Source organism: Olea europaea, chromosome 3 (genome assembly GCF_002742605.1).
Source record: "Olea europaea var. sylvestris chromosome 3, O_europaea_v1, whole genome shotgun sequence".
NCBI classification, from domain to species: domain Eukaryota; kingdom Viridiplantae; phylum Streptophyta; class Magnoliopsida; order Lamiales; family Oleaceae; genus Olea; species Olea europaea.
In genome coordinates, this window is record NC_036239.1 from 138,875 (window position 1) to 156,898 (window position 18,024).

Below are 18,024 nucleotides of genomic sequence, written 5' to 3' on the forward strand. Positions count from 1 at the left end.
TGCGTAGGAAGAAGGTCAACACAGCGATCGAGGCGATGACCTACAGTGGACTCGCCTCAGGTGTGTCTAAGCTTTGTAAAGTTGAGTGAGGAGCTCATCTGCCACTGGTGCACTGACCCACAGGGGACAACGCGTTGAGAGATTGCTAAAACTTTGTAAAGTTTAGGAGGGAACGCGACAACTGAGGCGATGACCCGGGGACTCCGCGTCAGGTGTGTCTAAGTTTTGTAAAGTTGAGTGAGGAGATCGACCCGAGGCGGGCATCTGACGTTAAATGATTTGACAACTGTTGCGTATTTTCAAGGTGACAGTTGAGTGCCATGCCCATTCTCCTAAAAGGTTGCTGCGACTACTTATTGTCGACGACTGGTGGTGACCGAGGTGACACATTTTATGCGAGCATGAGGGTCACTGTAAGATCTTAGGCGTAGATCAAATCTGGCATTTCATTTCAACGGCTTGGATTGATGATGCGACGGACGTCCTAGATTGATTGCATTTGAATTCAACGGTGGAGATCAGTTGGAGCGTTCTATAAAAGGCGAACTTCGAGCGTCTTTGAAGCTTTTCATCCTTGTACAAACAGAAAATTTACTTTGCTCTCAAATCATTCGCGATTTCTGATGTTTTTTGAGCGTTTTCAGTGAGAAATATCAATTTTCGTCGACCTTACACTATTTCCTGACCATTTTCGGCTGGGAAAACCTCTGAATTCGTAAGTTTCAGTAACTTTTGGGACATTTACTTTCTAAAAAATGGCTTCTGAGGAAAGTTCTGGTTCAAGAAGGGGGCTAGAATTAGCGAGGATGGACGAGCCCACTGTGACGACCTCCTCCGATATAGCCGAAGCTATACTTGGTAGGGAGAATATATGGAAGAGGCCGGATAGCCCGGTTGATACTTTTGTGCACTGGGGGGCGTCGGATTACCCCTCCAAACTAAAGGAGGCCGACCTAGAGAGACTTAGGGTAAAATATAGGATTCCAGATAGCATAAATCTGATCATTCCTGAGCCTGAAGAGAGGTCCTACTACCCTAGGCCGGGGTGCGTGGCCATAAGTGAGGCGATCCTTAGAGCCGGCCTTAGGCTTCCAATTCACCCTTTCTTTAGGATGGTACTTAGGTCCTATGGATTAGCTCCGACCCAACTCAATTTGAACTCTTGGAGCCAAATGGTGGGCTCCTGGATGTTGTGGAAAGAGACGTTGTTCACAAAATAATTCTTTTGATTTAAAATTACCGCAAGTGTATGGCTCGTAACAAGTAATAAAGTGGATTTTTAAAAATTCGAATATCGTCCCACAGACATTGAGTAGTTCAATTCTATATAATCTAGCCTTAACTGAACCTAATTGAGTGAAAATATGGTCCAAATGCAAAAAGCCCTAATTTCAATTAAAAACCCTAATTTCTCAATTAGAAACCCTAATCTCGAAATTTCTCTAATTAAACAACTCAAACACTCAAGTAAATGAAATTATGCAAATTCAAAAGGTAATTTATGAAAATGAATCAAAATAAAATCACTAGGATCACGAATCCCCAATTGAAGCTATAAAAACCCTAATTTCATAAAATCAATGACCCGATGGAAATTTTCCAATTCAATGTTCCTAAATCTATCCAACATATTCTATCGATAAATATTAGACATATTCTTGCACACCACCAGCCTATATCTCTATGGATGATGCAAATATACAAAAATGCATATGATTTTGTGAACAATTAGAGAATTGCATAAAGCATAGGGGTATATCTCTATCCCATATCGGACCCTATGTTGATTTACACCTTATCGAACCTATTCCACTTCTCTCGAATATAAGAAATAAGTCATCAACACTCACACAATCATTGGCCACTAATTGTGGAAGAAAATCAATGCATATAAACCAATCAAATTATCCAAACGAGTCTTTATATTAAATTCATGAAATATGGAATTAAAATAAAAAATAATGGTTCATCAATCACCTAGTGAATTGAAAACCTAGCCTAGAATGTTCATAATTACAGAATAAAAAACGAAATTAATAAATTGAAAGAATAGCACCCGTATGAAAATTTCTTGAAATCTTGAATAAAGCCTTGAAAACTCGCTTGAATTCTTGCAGATTCGGCTTCAAGATCTTGTTTCTTGCCTCCAAAAGTTGTAATTTTCTTCTCCCTGGACGTTCTACCCTATTTCTGATGAATTTTGGCTTTTATATCATGTCCTCACGGAGCCCCGAAAGAGTTTCAATTAAAAACGCAAGTTCAGAATTTTTTTGGGTTTTTATAACCATGCGATCGCATGGTTCAAGTGAAATGGCTCTATGAAATCCCTGCAACCTTCTGTGCGGCCGCATGGTTGTAACTTTCAACCTTGCTGTTTCGGTCCATAAACTTTATTTTCTCTTTTCTTGATATCTTTTCTTTCTTTCCTTTGTTCCATCATCAAATGTTGACTTCTAATTGACGTTTGGGTCGATCAATTCCTTAATCACTTGCTCGGCTCATCTTTTGATTAATTGCAATTTAGTCCTTCATCTTTCACTTTTCTTCAATTTAGTCAATATTACTTCTTTCTTCCTCCGATCGTCTTGTATCGTCCTTAATCTCATACTTGGCATATTTTCATTCTCGTTCTGCACCTTAGCTCAACTTTTCAATATTTGCACCTTTGGTCCCCGAACTATCGCTTTGTTCTCCTTTTTCGACTCTTTTCTTCTGAATTCCATCTTTTCCATAAAAGCACCTATATTGCATGAATTTAACGAGATTAAGTCACAATTCAACTACTTTGTCCATGTTTAAGTCATGTTTGTGAGCTAAATAAGTGTGTAAAAACACACTTATCAAATCCCCCAAACTTAACCTATTGTTTGTCCTCAAACAATGTAGTGACATAATGCTAAACAAACATGGCTTAATAGCTTGCCGTGTCTCAGGATTGGAACTTAGTAATAATAATAGAAACAATATCAAAAGTGCGAGAATTGAATCAACCTTTACTCATCAAATGCAATACTCAACGTGTGTGTGTGAACTTATGCCAACATATCAAGCTTATGATTAGTTGATTCCCGACCCATAGTGGTCAAATTTATCCTTACGTCACTCGAGAGATACACAACCCCCAAATGTATTCTTTTCACTCAATTGCTAAGGGGTGTATTCTAAGGTTAGGAGTTTAAACAATTTTAATCCTTACCCTCTCTTAGTTTAGATAGATTTTACCATTACAAGTTCACATATCAACAAGTAGAGACTCTCCTTATTTTGATTGCATCAACCTTTAGGATTAAACTAAGCTACTTGCCTCACATCAAGGTTATAGTTCTATCAACCAAATGTCCAACAAGGGCTTTTTTTGTGTCATCTTCTCATTTGCTTTCTATATAACCCATGTAACGAGCTTTAGGCGATGACTCCCAAACCAGTTGGTTTTAGGGCACCAGGTTTTAAACCCTTGCAGTCTTATTCACTCGAGTTATAAAGGCTCGATAAGATGACTTTTTATCAATTTCTCCCTTTTCTTGCTTTCTATATGACCCTTGTAACGAACTTTAGGCCGATGACTCCCAAAACAGTTGGTATTAGGGCATCCAGTTTTAAACCCTCACAGACTTATTTGCTCGAATCATAAAGGCTTTTGAGAGAAGTGATGATTTTCCAATTTTTATTTTATGCCCCTTCTTTGTTTTTCTAGACATTTGACTTTCAAAACCATCCTCAACTTAAAACTTTCACCTATTTCTCACCTTCCGGGTCTAAACAATCCCCACAGTATAATTTCATGCACTGAGCCTCCACTTATCTTCATGTTTCCCTCTAATGGCTCAACCATCTCCAAACTATCTCAAAGTGGTATTACGGGTTAATGTTATAGAGGGTTATTCTAGGTTTCTCCTAATTTATTCTAGAATTCCAATCAATAACTTAACACGTGAAGCATGAGTGGCGTGCAAAAGAATGTCAAGCAATGCAATCAACAAGTATTAGCAAATTAAATCCTGCACTAAATCCACAGTTTCTAGTTTATACATGTCCAATAGTCACATCATAGTCGACAAGGCTACCAAACCCACACAAGCATGCAAAAGTTCATCAAGACTCACTCATCAAGCATGCATCATGCAAAAACTTGTCAAAATTAATGATGAATTGTGAATATGCAAAATAATTACATGTCGAATATTTGTTTGAAATTATGCTACCATCCCCCAAACTTATACAATACATTGTTCTCAATGTAAAATGTAAAGTTAAAATGACAGAATTTAAAACATGGACACAACTTGACAATAAGAGATTAACAAAACTCCCCTGATCAATTTGGTGGCTGTGGTGTGAAGCTGGGACTCGCAGTATCATCTTCAGGGGGAGATGGGAGGCGTGATAGGAGTTGCCTCAGCAACTCGGACTGCTGTGCTTGCTCGGCCTGAATGGCTTGAAGACTACTTTCCATACTTCCCAAACAATCCCAAGTTTCGTTCACACGCCACTGTATGCCATCCATTCTCCCAGCGTACATGTTGAACCTACCATTCATAGTCTCTACTTCCCTTCTTGTAGCTGTGGCTTCATTCATAGCGCCTTTTGTGTAGTCTCGGGAGGAGTAGAGGTCTCTCTGCACTTTTTCAACAGTGGTGGTCATCGTCTCGAACCTCTGCTGGAGATTTTGTATATCCCTACTAGTTCCAGTAGCGGTGGCAAATATCTGTCAAAGTAGCTGCGAATCCATTTCAGTTTGTTGTGGCGAGGCTTGTGGCAGGTGTATATCTTCAGCTGCTTGTCCTTCTTCCTGCGCATTATGTCTTTGTTGCTTGTTCTCTTTTCCTCACCTAGCTCGTTCTTGAGTTTCAAATGTTGTGAGCTTTATCAGTGGGCTTAATTTCTCAGGCATCTCCCCTGCCTAAACTGTAACACCGGCGGTGAGACATATCCCGTTAATCAGACTAGGGAAGATTATCGAAGACCGCCTATCTCCCCAGGTCCCCAAATTTTGTATTTGGTCATAGATAAGAGTAGCCAAATCAACTTTGCATCCCCGGACTAAATGATATATGAACCCAACAGCTTGATCCGTGAAAGTTGTCCGATGCGATGTGGGTTCGATATTATGGCACATGAAGACCCAGAGGATGGCTATGGAGGGAGTAAGCTCAATTTGATGCCACTTTGCAGTGGGTAGGGGCCAAGCATTTTCTCTTCCCAAGAGAACCTCTGCCACTTCATTCCAATTGAATTGAGTGGGAATCGGGACCACATTGTCCAAATTAAGATTGTAGAAGTCATGAATGACGGCTGGGGAGAACATTATCCACTTACCTCGCACCCACGTCTAGTGTAAGTGTTCAGAATTCGGAGTCTCAATTTCACTATTGAAGTTTGCATAAAATTTGCGGACTATACTTTCATAAATCGGGTGTGGCTTTTCTACAATCTTATCCCATCCACAGATTTGTATCAAATTTGTCAACTCAAAACCACGGAAGTCCTCTAACCGGACCTGTCTCTTTGGTATCATGCCCCAATGGCGTATTATGTTCTCGTATCGAGCTAATGTTTCTGCATCTCGAAATCTTCGTACACCTCCTATTAGCTCTCTGGTGCGGGCTGTACCGGAGGAGGAACCAACGTTTTCTTTTCCTTTTGATGTTCTCTTCGGCTGCATCCTACAAAGGTAAGGAACAAAGTGTATCAAGTTCTTGAAATAACAAAACGATAAAAAATATCATTGAAATGCAAGAATCCCCCAAACTTTCTTCAAAATGTGTGCAATATTCAACATATGGAAGTCAATGTAACATCAATATTGCATTAATGAGAAAAACTCAAAACTATGGCTCGAACATGCACTTTTTGAAAATTCGACCCATGACCAAGTGACCATCTTCAGCCCCGAGCATCACCGAGAAATATTGAAATTTCCCCAGACAAGGTCCGGACATATGAAAGTACTCATTGTGGTCTAGCATATATCCAAATTTCACTACAATCGGAGGTCGTTTGGTTAGGAAAATACATGGACGAAGTTAGTGACGTAAGTTGAAATGGCTTAGCAATTATGTGTTTATGTGCACAAGTATGTGAGGTGAATGTGTTCTAATGAAATTCCATGAGATTTTTCGTCTATTACGCCTCACAATAACAATGTAAATTATCACACAAATGAAAAGTCCAAAATTTCAAATCATATGTCTCATTAACATTTAATCAAATACATTGTGTGCATTGGGAATTCCTAACACTTTGTTATTGATTTACACTTAGAGCTAATCCACAAATGACAACTCAATCTCATTTCAACACTCAACCAATTCAAAAAATTCATAAAATCAAAGAAATACTTCAATCTTTGCATAGAAAGTTAAATTTCTTACCTTGAGAGCTTTGTGTGAGATGAAAGTGGAGAGTTTTGCTTCAATGTTCTTGATATCAATGCCAATGAAGAGAATAATGTGGTTTTTGGATGAAGAGTGGATGTGTGGGTGATTGATTGTGCTGGTGTGAAGGTGGATTGGGGGGGGGGAAGATGAGAGTGTTTGTGTGCAAGTGGAATGGGGGAAAATGGGGTGGGTTTTGCAAGTGACAAGTTAATAACCCGTCACTTATACACCATGCGGCCGCATGGTGTAATTGATGCCCCCTTTTTTTGTTTCGGTAGGGGTCCATGCGACCGCATGGACAAAGCAAATTTTTTTTTTACTCGAAAGTGGATATGCTTATCGAAAACTTGGTACCAAAACCAATTCTTTACAAAAGTTTTTGAAAAGCATCTCGAAAAATAAAATAAAACGAACAACTTTGAACCACGAAATGCATTACTTCACACTCAAACACCCAAAACACTTTATTTAGCCCCGACTCATGCAACTATAAGCGTGTAGTGCATAGACTATCATGCGTGAATGATCGATGACCTAGTAAAACATATGAAATTTAAACAAATTCCTAAATTAATGCAATAAAATAAATTGAAGGATACAGTGGGTTGCCTCCCACCCAGCGCTAGTTTATAGTCGATAGCTCGACTTTCCTGTGTCTTCTTCACGTTGGGTTGTTGAGTTGCACAGTAGACTTCTGCTTAGGGAAGTTACAGTCCCAATAATGTTTTAATCTTTGCCCATTAACGATGAATGTGCCTTGGGTCTCGTGACTCACTTCAATAGCCCTATATTGCATTACCTTAGTTATGGTATGGGGACCCGACCACCTTGTTCTTAGCTTTTCTGGGAAGAGTTTGAGTCTAGAATTGTACAATAACACTTTCTGGCCAACTTCAAACTCTTGCCTCTGAATGTGTAAATCATGCCATCTCTTGGTACGCTCCTTGATCAACTTTGAGTTCTCGTAAGCTTCCATTCTCAGCTCATCCAATTCATTAAGTTGCAGCAGTCATTTTTCACCAGCAGCCTTGAGATCCATATTCAGCTGTTTCATAGCCCAATATGCTCAGTGCTCCAACTCCAATGGTAGATGACACGCTTTCCTAAAAACCAGGCGGTATGGAGACATTCCTATTGGTGTCTTAAACGCTGTTCTGTAAGCCCACAGTGCATCATTCAACTTCTTAGACCAATCTTTTCGAGATGAGTTCACTGTAACTTCCAGTATTCTATTTAACTGCCTGTTCGAAACTTTAACTTGCCCATTGGTTTGTGGATGATATGGAGTTGCTACTTCATGTTTCACCCCATATTTGTTCAACAGCTGCTCTAATTGACGATTTATGAAGTGTTTGCCTCCATCACTTATTATCGCCCTCGGTGTACCATATCTTGTAAATATGTACTTCTTCAAGAACTCTATTACCACTTTTGCGTCATTGGTAGGCAATGCAACAGCTTCCACCCACTTAGAGACACAGTCAACGGCCACCAAGATGTATTGATTTGAGTATGATGGGGGAAAAGGTCCTACATGAAGTCTATTCCCCATACATCAAATATTTCAATCTCCAAGATGTAGTTTAGTGGCATCTCATTTCTTCTTGAGATATTTCCGGTTCGTTGGCATCTATTGCATCTCTTCACATGCTCGAATGTGTCTTTGAATAAAGTAGGCCAATAGAAACCCAACTGTAGGATCTTTGCAACAGTCTTTGAAGCTCCAAAATGCCCAGCATATGCAGAAGAGTGACAATGCTCTAGAATTTTCGGTACTTCATCTTCAGGAATGCATCTTCTGACTATCTGATCTGCGCCTCTTTTGTAGAGAATGGGATCCTCCCAAAAGTAATACTTCAGCTCTGCGAAGAACTTCTTTCTTTGATGTCTAGAATACTCGGGTGGAGGAATGGACTTAGTAAGGTAGTTAACACTATCAGCGTACCATGGGACTTTTTCTACTCCTAAAATTTGCTCATCTGGAAAGATTTCATTGATATCAACTGACATCTCAGGTTCATCCCGCTCCAATCTCGATAGGTGGTCAGCTACCACATTTTCACTGCCCTTCTTATCCTTGATCTCAATATCGAACTCTTGCAACAACAATATCCAGCGGATCAATCTTAGCTTAGCATCTTTCTTTGTCATAAGGTACTTCAAAGTGGCATAATCTGTGCAGACGATGACCTTAGACCCAACAAGATACGATCTGAACTTGTCGAATGCATAAACCATAGCTAGCAATTCCTTCTCGGTTGTCGCATAGTTTATTTGGGCGTCATTCAAAGTTCTACTTGCATAGTATATCACATGAAAGATTTTATTCTTTCTTTGTCCCAATACCGTACCAACTGCATGATCGCTCACATCGTATATTAGCTCAAAGGGCAAATCCCAATCAGGTGACACAATCACAAGCGCTGTTGTTAGTTTTTGCTTCAAAGTATTAACGCTATCAAACATTCCTCATTAAACTCAAAAGATACCTCTTTCATTAGCAAGTTGCACAGAGGCTTGGTGATTTTTGAGAAGTCCTTTATAAAACTCTTGTAAAACCCTGCATGCCCAAAGAAGCTTCAAACTCCTTTTACTGATGTAGGTGGTGGTAGTTTCTCAATAACCTGAATTTTCGCCTTATCCACCTCTATCCCCTTTGCCGATACTCTATGTCCCAAGACTATTCCCTCTTGAACCATGAAATGACATTTCTCCCAGTTCAATACTAAGTTCGTTTCTCTGCATCTTTGCAAAACCAAGTTTAAGTGCTCCAAACACTCATCAAATGAGGTCCCAAAGACCGAGAAGTCATCTATAAAGATTTCAATGAATTTCTCTACCATATCTGAGAAAATTGCCATCATGCATCGCTGAAATGTGGCAGGAGCATTGCAAAGTCCAAATGGCATTCTTCGGTATGCAAAGGTGCCATAGGGGCATGTGAAGGTGGTCTTCTCCTGATCATCTGGTGCCACTGGAATCTGATTATAACCCGAATACCCATCCAGAAAGCAGTAGTGGGAATGGCCTGCCAATCTCTCCAACATCTGATCTATAAACGGAAGAGGGAAGTGATATTTCCTTGTAGCGGTATTTAGTTTGCGGTAATCAATGCAAACTCTCCACCCTGTTACCGTCCTTGTCGGAATCAACTCATTCTTTTCATTCTGAACCACTGTAATTCCTCCTTTCTTAGGCACAACTTGTACTGGACTAGTCCATTTATTATCTGATATCGGGTAGATTATTTCAGCATCCAGAAGTTTGATCACCTCAGCTCTTACCACCTCCTTCATGTTTGGGTTTAGCATCCTTTGACTTTCAACTGTTAGTCGAAAATTCTCCTCCATGAGAATTTTATGCATACATAAGGAAGGGCTGATCCCTTTGATATCTGCTATGGTCCACCCAATTGCTTACTTGTTATCTCTAAGCACCCTAAGCAGTTTTTCCTCCTCCACTTCACTGGCAATGCTTGAAATTATCGCTGAAAGTGTATTAGACTCCCCCAAATATGCATATCTTAGGTGTGGGGGCAGCTGCTTAAGTTCCAACTTTGGTGGCTTCAGGATAGATGGCTGTGATTTCTCAGGCCCTGTCCCAAGCTCCTCAAAGTATCATTTCCGCGTGTAAGGTGGGTTGGACTCCAAAAATCTTGCACACATTTCTATATCCACAAAATCAGATTTTGTGGATTGAGAATGTGCAATGCAGGCCTCCAATGTATCTGATGGATTTTGCAGTGTAAACGACTCTTCAATCATTTTATCGATCATGTCAACCCTGAAACAGCTGCCAGTCTCTATTGGCAGTTTCATAGCCTTGAAGACATTGAATGAAACATGTTCTTCTCCCAATCTCAGTATCAACTGCCCATTCTGAACGTTGATCAAAACTCTGCTTGTGGCCAAGAATGGTCTGCCCAGTATTAAAGGAACATCTTTATCTTCTTCCATATCCAGGATCAGAAAATCTGCTGGAAATATGAACTTCTCCACTTTAACCAATACGTCTTCAATTATTCCTCATGGATGTGTCAATGATCTGTCAGCCAGCTGTAAGGTCACCGTGGTAGCTTTAGCTTCTCCCAATCCTAATTTCCTGAAAACAGACAATGGCATCAAGTTAATACTTGCACCAAGATCGCATAAAACTTTATCAAAATAAACTTCCCCAATGGTACAAGGGACAGTGAAACACCCTGGATCTTTCAATTTTGGCGGGGGAGCTTTCTCTAAATCTTGGCACTGTACTCCTCTGTTAGCATAACTGTCTCGTGATCTCCTAGCTCCCTTTTGTTTGATAGGATGTCTTTCAAGAATTTTGCATAGCTAGGCTTTAGCGAATGGGATGTTGATATGGAGCTTCTTGAAGACTTCGAGATTCTTATATTGTTGTTCCATCTTTTGCTTCTTCAGCCTCTATGAAAACGGTATGGGTAGCTCATATGGGTTCACAGTTACAGTCTCTTTATCCCTTGAGTTTCCTTTATTTGCACTTGGTGTTGGCTCTTTTGTCTGCTCTTCTTCCTCCAAAATCTCTTCTTCTTCAAGAGACATCTCTTCTCTGTTTGCCTCGGGGTTATTCACTTATCTCTTAGGTAATTCAACTCCACTTCTCGTTGTTATAGCCTTTGTATACTCTTTCGGATTGACTTTTGTGTTACCTGGCAAGCTGCCTGGTGCTCTACCTGTTAATGCAACTGCCATCTGTCCCATCTGAGTTTCCAAATTCTTGATGGCTGCATTCTGGTCCTGAAGAGTGGCTTCTGTCTTCTTCATGAATTGGTTGTTCGCCTCCATATATTTGTTGGTCTGTTCCAAGAATTTCCCGAACATTTCTTCCAATTGAGGCTTCTTCTCTTGCTGTTGATATTGCCTATTCTGATTTTGGTTGCTCCAAGAAAAGTTGGGGTGTTTTTTCCAGCTTGAGTTGAAGGTCTCTCCATACATGTTATTCTGCTGGCATTGTCCCCATTGAGCAAAATCTGCTTGCTCTTTTCCTTGTGCCAAAATTAGACATTCTGCTGTCACATGCTCAACTCCACATTCCTCACAATTTGCCTTCTTTGTCTGCGCTGCGTTAGCTGACTAGGTAATGTTTTCCACCTTGTGAAATAAGGAATCAATCTTAGCAGATAACGCTGAATATACATCCACTTCATAAACTCCTGGTGTCTTCTTTGATACTGCTCGTTCCATGGTCCACATTGCTGAGGTCATAGCCATTGTCTCATATAACTTCAATGCTTCGTCAATTGTTTTCGTGGACAATGACCCATTAGTTGAAGAGTTGATCATGCTCTTGAAAGCTGGAAGTAGCCCCGCATAGAAACATTGGACCTGAAGTCCCTTGCTAATCCCGTGGTGTGTACACTTCCTTAGTAGATTTTTGAATCTGTTCCAAGCTTCATCAAAATTCTCAGATTCACCTTGCCTAAAGATAGATATGTCGTGCTTTAGCTTTGCTATCTTGGCCGGTGGGAAGAACTTAGTACAAAACTTTTGAGCTAGGTCATTCCAGGTAGTAATGCTGGCTATCGGCTGAGAATCAAGCCATTCAATCGCCTTGTCCCGCAAAGTATGTGGAAACAGTCTTAATCTTATGGCGTCGTCAGAGATTCCTTGATATCTGAAGTGCTGGCACATCTCTAAGGAACGCGAGACATGCGTGTGCGGATTCTCTTCCATTCTTCCATAAAACTGATGTCTGTTCTGGAAAAGTTGTATCACATTTGTCTTCAACTGAAAATTTGGCTGCCCGAATGGTGGATATACAATGCTGGACTGGCTTTGAATGATTTGAGGGGTCATGAACTCTCCAACAAGCATGTTTCCTTCATCTTCTTCTCCTCTTTCATTGGCTTGTACAACAAGATTGTGTTGTACATTCTCCATCTGATTTCTCGCTACTCTGTTTTCTCTCTGCCTTCTTCTTAAGTTTCGTTCGATCTCTGGATCGGCTGGGAGTAGATATCTTTCAACAGATCTTGGCATGCACTTCTGTAAGAGAATTCAATTTAAACACTTAAATAACTAAAATAAGCACTTAAGTAATAAAACTAAATAATCAATAAAATAAAATGAACTAAAATAAATTTAACAATAAAAAGTTCGAATTAGTGCTAAATTGAATAAAATTAAACGAATACTCAATCCCTGGCAACGGCGCCAAAAACTTGTTCACAAAATAATTCTTTCGATTTAAAACTACCGCAAGTGTACGGATTGTAACAAGTAATAAAGTGAATTTTTAAAAGTTCGAATATCGTCCCACAGAGATTGAGTAGTTTCTATATAATATAGCCTTAACCGAATCTAATTGAGTGAAAATATGGTTCAAATGCAAAAATCCCTAATTTCAATTAAAACCCTAATTTCAATTAAAAACTCTAATTTCTCAATTAGAAACCCTAATCTCGAAATTTCTCTAATTAAACGACTCAAGTAAATGAAATTGTGCAAATTCAAAAGCTAATTTATGGAAATGAATCAAAATAAAATCACTAGGATCACGAATCCCCAATTGAAACTATAAAAACCCTAATTTCATAAAATCAATGACCCGATGAAAATTTGCCAATTCAATGTTCCTAAATTTATCAAACATATTCTCTCGATATATATTAGACCTATTCTTGCACACCACCAGCCTATATCTCTATGAATGATGCAAATATACAAGAATGCATGTGGTTTTGTGAACAATTAGAGAATTGCATAAATCATAGGGGTATATCTCTATCCCCTATCGGACCCTATGTTGATTTACACCTTATCGAACCTATTCCACTTCTCTCGAATGTAAGAAATAAGTTATCAGCACTCACACAATCATTGGCCACTAATTGCGGAAGAAAATCAACATTACTGTTTTGGTCCCTGAACTTCGTTTTCTCTTTTTTTGATCTCTTTTCTTTTTTTCCTTTGTTCCATCATCAAATTTTGACTTCTAATCGACGTTTGGGTCGATCAATTCCTTGATCACTTGTTTGGCTCATCTTTTGATTAATTGCAATTTAATTCTTCATCTTTCACTTTTCTTCAATTCAGTCCAATATTACTTCCTTCTTCCTCCGATCGTCTTGTATCGTCCTCAATCTCATACTTGGCATATTTTCATTCTTGTTCTGCACTTTAGCTCAACTTTTCAATATTTGCACCTTTGGTCCCCGAACTATCGGTTTGTTCCGTTTTGGTCCTTTTTCGGCTCTTTTCTTCTGAATTCCATCTTTTCCATAGAAACACCTACATTGTATGAATTTAATGAGATTAAGTCACAATTCAACTACTTTGTCCATGTTTAAGTCATGTTTGTGAGCTAAATAAATGTGTAAAAACACACTTATCAGGCATCACTTGGGGTTGAGATGCCCTTCTCCGTCTTTCAGACCTTTCATATCCCTAAAGTAACAGCCAGGGGGATAATACCCGGGGCTAATATTACCTTACTTCTGGGGTTCCATACTCCATTTGTGCTCGATCTGTCGAGCTCCATCAAAGAGTGAAAGAGCTCGTGGTCCTGGGCCGCAGGATGATGGGACACGATGGAGGAAGACCCCCTGGCACCTCTTACGGTCCCCACGAAGTACTCGACACTTAGTGAGTATCATAGTTGCGTTTCTTTATATTTCTCTTCTGTTCGGATCACGACTAACATTTGTATTTCTCTTGAAGGTACTCTTCTTCCTCGGTGCGAATTGTCTTCTGAAGACTTCGACACCATTTGCATCATCTATCAACTGCCTCAGAAGTAGAGGTCATACCATCGGCTGATCAGAAAAAATCTACACTTCGTTACACACGACCTGATAGCATCTCAAGCTAACTGTCCCGAAGCCTTTACCCTTCAATATTTCTGAACTCTTTACACTTGTACTAATTCATCGTTTGTTCCTTGCAGACAACTTCAACAAGAAGATGCTCGTGCGTCCCAACTTTAAGACCATCCAAAGGATGATGGCAGAGGCACGGGTGCTGAAGACCTCCTCCTCCGCGTACAAGAAGCAAATGGTGGAGGACCTGGTGGATGCCAGTAAAAGGCTCCAGCCTCCGACGGAGGAGGAGGTGCTAGAGGACCCTGAGGCCTACCGACCTGTCATGGAAAGGCAAAAAGAGTGCCGCCCCTTCAAAACGCCCAACTGTGGCGAGGCCACCCCCCCATTCTGAAGCAGACTACAATCCCAACCGGGGTAGCCATTCCGAAGAAGAGGCCTGCACCAGCAGAGGTTGCTACTGCCCCAACCACTTCGCCACTTGCTGCCGTGCCTATTGCCCAAGTACGGGGGCAGTAGAGGAGAAAGAGGGCACGTCCCTCTAAGGAGGTCGACTTCTTAGGCATCAACTCGGAGGAGCCGGTGAAAGAAGTGTTGGAGGCCCTTCCTCCAGAAACGGCTGCGGTGGCGGTGGTCCACAACAAATACTGGACCGAAAAGTGGAGGGACCACATCGCTTCCTACACAGCCGAAGACCTAATGGTGGCCAATAGTGCCCACGTGGCCTGGGCTCTCAGCACCAGCATCCAATTCGAGGGCTTGGTGAAGGATCTGAATGCTAAGAGGGAAGACCTCGCCAAGATGTAGTACGGGAACGCTGTGAGAGAGGCCCGGGCCAAGGCCACTGAGGAGGAGAAGGGACGAAAGGAGGTCGAGGCCCAGCTGACTGTCGCCAGAGCAGAAGTGGAGCAGCTGAAGAAGGAGTTATACGAGGTGGAGTGCCAGGTGGCTGTCGTGACTCGACGAGTGGATCACGCCAACGAGCACCACCGGCTCGCCACGCCCTCTAGAGGCCTCAAACAAAGAAAATGTGGAGCTGAGGCAAAAGGCGGAGGCTCAATCTGAGGAGATTGCCTCCTTGAAGGAGGAGTTGAAGTCGGCAGTGGAGGTGGCGGTTCAGAATTTCATTGACTACTTCGAAGAACACCCCCTGTACGACGACTTCGCCAACTTTTGGGCATCCTGGAGTGCCTAAGGCTTGCTGGGTCGGCTGAAAGAGGTCCACCCCACTCTGGACATCTTCTCTTTGGCGGTAGAGTTCGGGGGACCAACTGGAGGTCGGCCTAATAGGCTTGTTGAAGAAGCTCCGGAGGCAGAAGCGGTCCAAGAAGACCCTCCAGTAGAATAGGGCTAACTTTTGTAATGGCTTCGGCCTTTTTGTATTTCAAATTCAAGTAAATGAAATGAATTTTTTTTTGTTAAGTATTGGTGCTTCTGCTATCTTATTGTATTGATCTGTTTACCCTTGTATGAACATTCAAGACTAAGCGCTTCTTAACAATAACCAGTTAATAACAGAAGATCGGATCACTCAAGTTAATATGAAACGAACCACTTAAGTAAACATGAAGTGTCTCTTAACGTTAATCAGTTAACAATTTGAGATCGGATCACTTAAGTAAACATATTGAAGGACTGAGAAAACAATTTACTAACTGACGTGGCACAAAACCGAAGTTTCATTACTTTGACAAATTACACCACACTTTACTAAGGCAATTTTAGCACTTAGTAAGCTAGGGAATTTACAACTGAGATTAGATCAGAACACCCATTCATTAGACAATATTGAGATTGGATCGGAACAAAGGCTCATCATTGATAGTACTTTCTCAAGTGTTCGATGTTCTATTGATGAGATAGTGCCTTTCCTGCCATGTCTTCAATTTCGAAAGTGCCAAGTCGGGATTCTCTGTGGATGTGGTAAGGGCTCTCCCAGTTTGGTCCAAACACTCCGGACCTTGTTGGTCTTGAAGATTGGAAGATCCTTCTGAGGATGAGGTCCCCCAAGCGAAGAGTTCCGTTTCTGACCTTGGAGTTATAATAGTGGGTCATCTTTCGATGATACTTTACCAAGTTCACTTGGGAAGCATCCCTCCTTTCTTCAAGGAGGTGGAGTTCGCTTATTCGAGCCTCGTCGTTGCCAATCTCATTGAAGTGTATCCGACGGTGTGATGGAACCTCGACCTCGACCGGGCTCACGGCCTCGGCTTCGTAGGTCATCGAGAATGATGTTTTCCCTGTTGCAGTTTGGCTAGATGTTCTGATGGCCTAGAGGACGTGGGGGAGTTCGTCCACCCAAGCCCCTTTTGAGGTGTTAAGCTTCTTTTTCAGGGTGTGCTTGATAGTCTTGTTCAATGTCTCAACTTGTCCGTTTGCTTGAGGGTGATGAGGCATTGAGAAGTCCTTTATGCCTAGCTCGTCGCATAATTCTCGCATCTTCCTGTTGTCGAACTGTCTTCCATTGTCGGACACTAAGGAGTGGGGAATGTCGAACCTACAAATGATGTTCTTCTAGACGAATTTAGTAGTGTTCACCTCGGTGATCTTGGTAAGGGGTTGAACCTCGACCCACTTAGTGAAGTAGTCAATGGTGACAATGGTGAAAGTTGCGCTTCCTCTTCCATTTGGGAGTGGACCAATGAAGTCAATACCCCACTTGGCGAATGGCTAAGGGCTGGTTATTACAAAAAGGCTCTCAGAAGGCTGCCTTTGAATATTTGAGAAGTGCTGGCACTTGTCACATTTCTGGACAAACTGGCAAGCGTCCCTTTTCAGGGTCGGCCAGAAGTAGCCTTGACGGAGAACCTTGTGTGCCAGAGCTGTTCCTTCAGAGTGATTTTCGCAGATTTTCGTAGATTTTCGCAGAACCTCATGGCAAGGCGAAGCCTCTCTTGTAAAAAGTATCTTCTTGCAAGACGAAGTTTGCAGTCCTTCTTCTTAACTTTCGCGCCTCGCTTTTAGAAGCAGGCAGTGATTGATCCTTCAGATAGGTGATGATAGGCTGCATCCGTAATGGGCCGCCTTCTATCTATAGTACATCTTCACCTCCGGAAGTGGAGGGTTTTGATAAGTGCTCAATAGGGACAACATTTAGCAGCTCTGAATCCTTGCTGCTGGCCAGTTTTGAAAAGGCGTCTGCATGTGTATTTTCTAGGCGGGGGACTTGAGTCAGTTTGAACCATTCAAAATGAGGAACTAGGTCCAAAACTAACTTCAAGTATGCAACCATGCTACTGTCCTTGGCCACGAAGTTCCCATTGACCTGATTCACTATAAGTTGAAAATCACTGCTCGCCAGGAGCCTTCTGACCTGTATTTCTTTAGCAGCTAAGACCTGCCAAAAGGGCCTCATATTGAGCAGCGTTGCTCGAGACTTTGAAGTAGAACTTTACTGCGCAATTTACCTTGTGGCCTTTCGGGCTTTCCAAGACGATCCCTACGCGGAGCCAGTCTCTCCTGAGAACCCATCTACGAATAGTTTCCATGTGAGGGGCTCGGCTGGTTCCATTGTCGCCTCCATTTCTGGGGTTTTGGCAAACTCAACCATAAAATCTGCAAAGGCTTGACTTTTGATGGCGTGTCGAGATCGGAACAATAGATCGAACTCACTGAGCTCGATTGCCCATTTTAGTAGATGTCCTGATGCGTCTGTTTTCTACATCACCTGCTTCAATAGGAAGTTGGTGAGAACTTCGATTGAGTGGGCCTGGAAGTATGGCCTCAATTTTCTTGAGGCTGTGATAAGGGCAAGTGTCAGTTTCTCCATGTTTGGGTAGTGTGTTTCAGCTGGGAGAAGTACTTTGCTGACGTAGTACACTGGCAGTTGGCGCTCACTTTCTTCTCTGACTAGGACGGCGCTAACCGCCACGT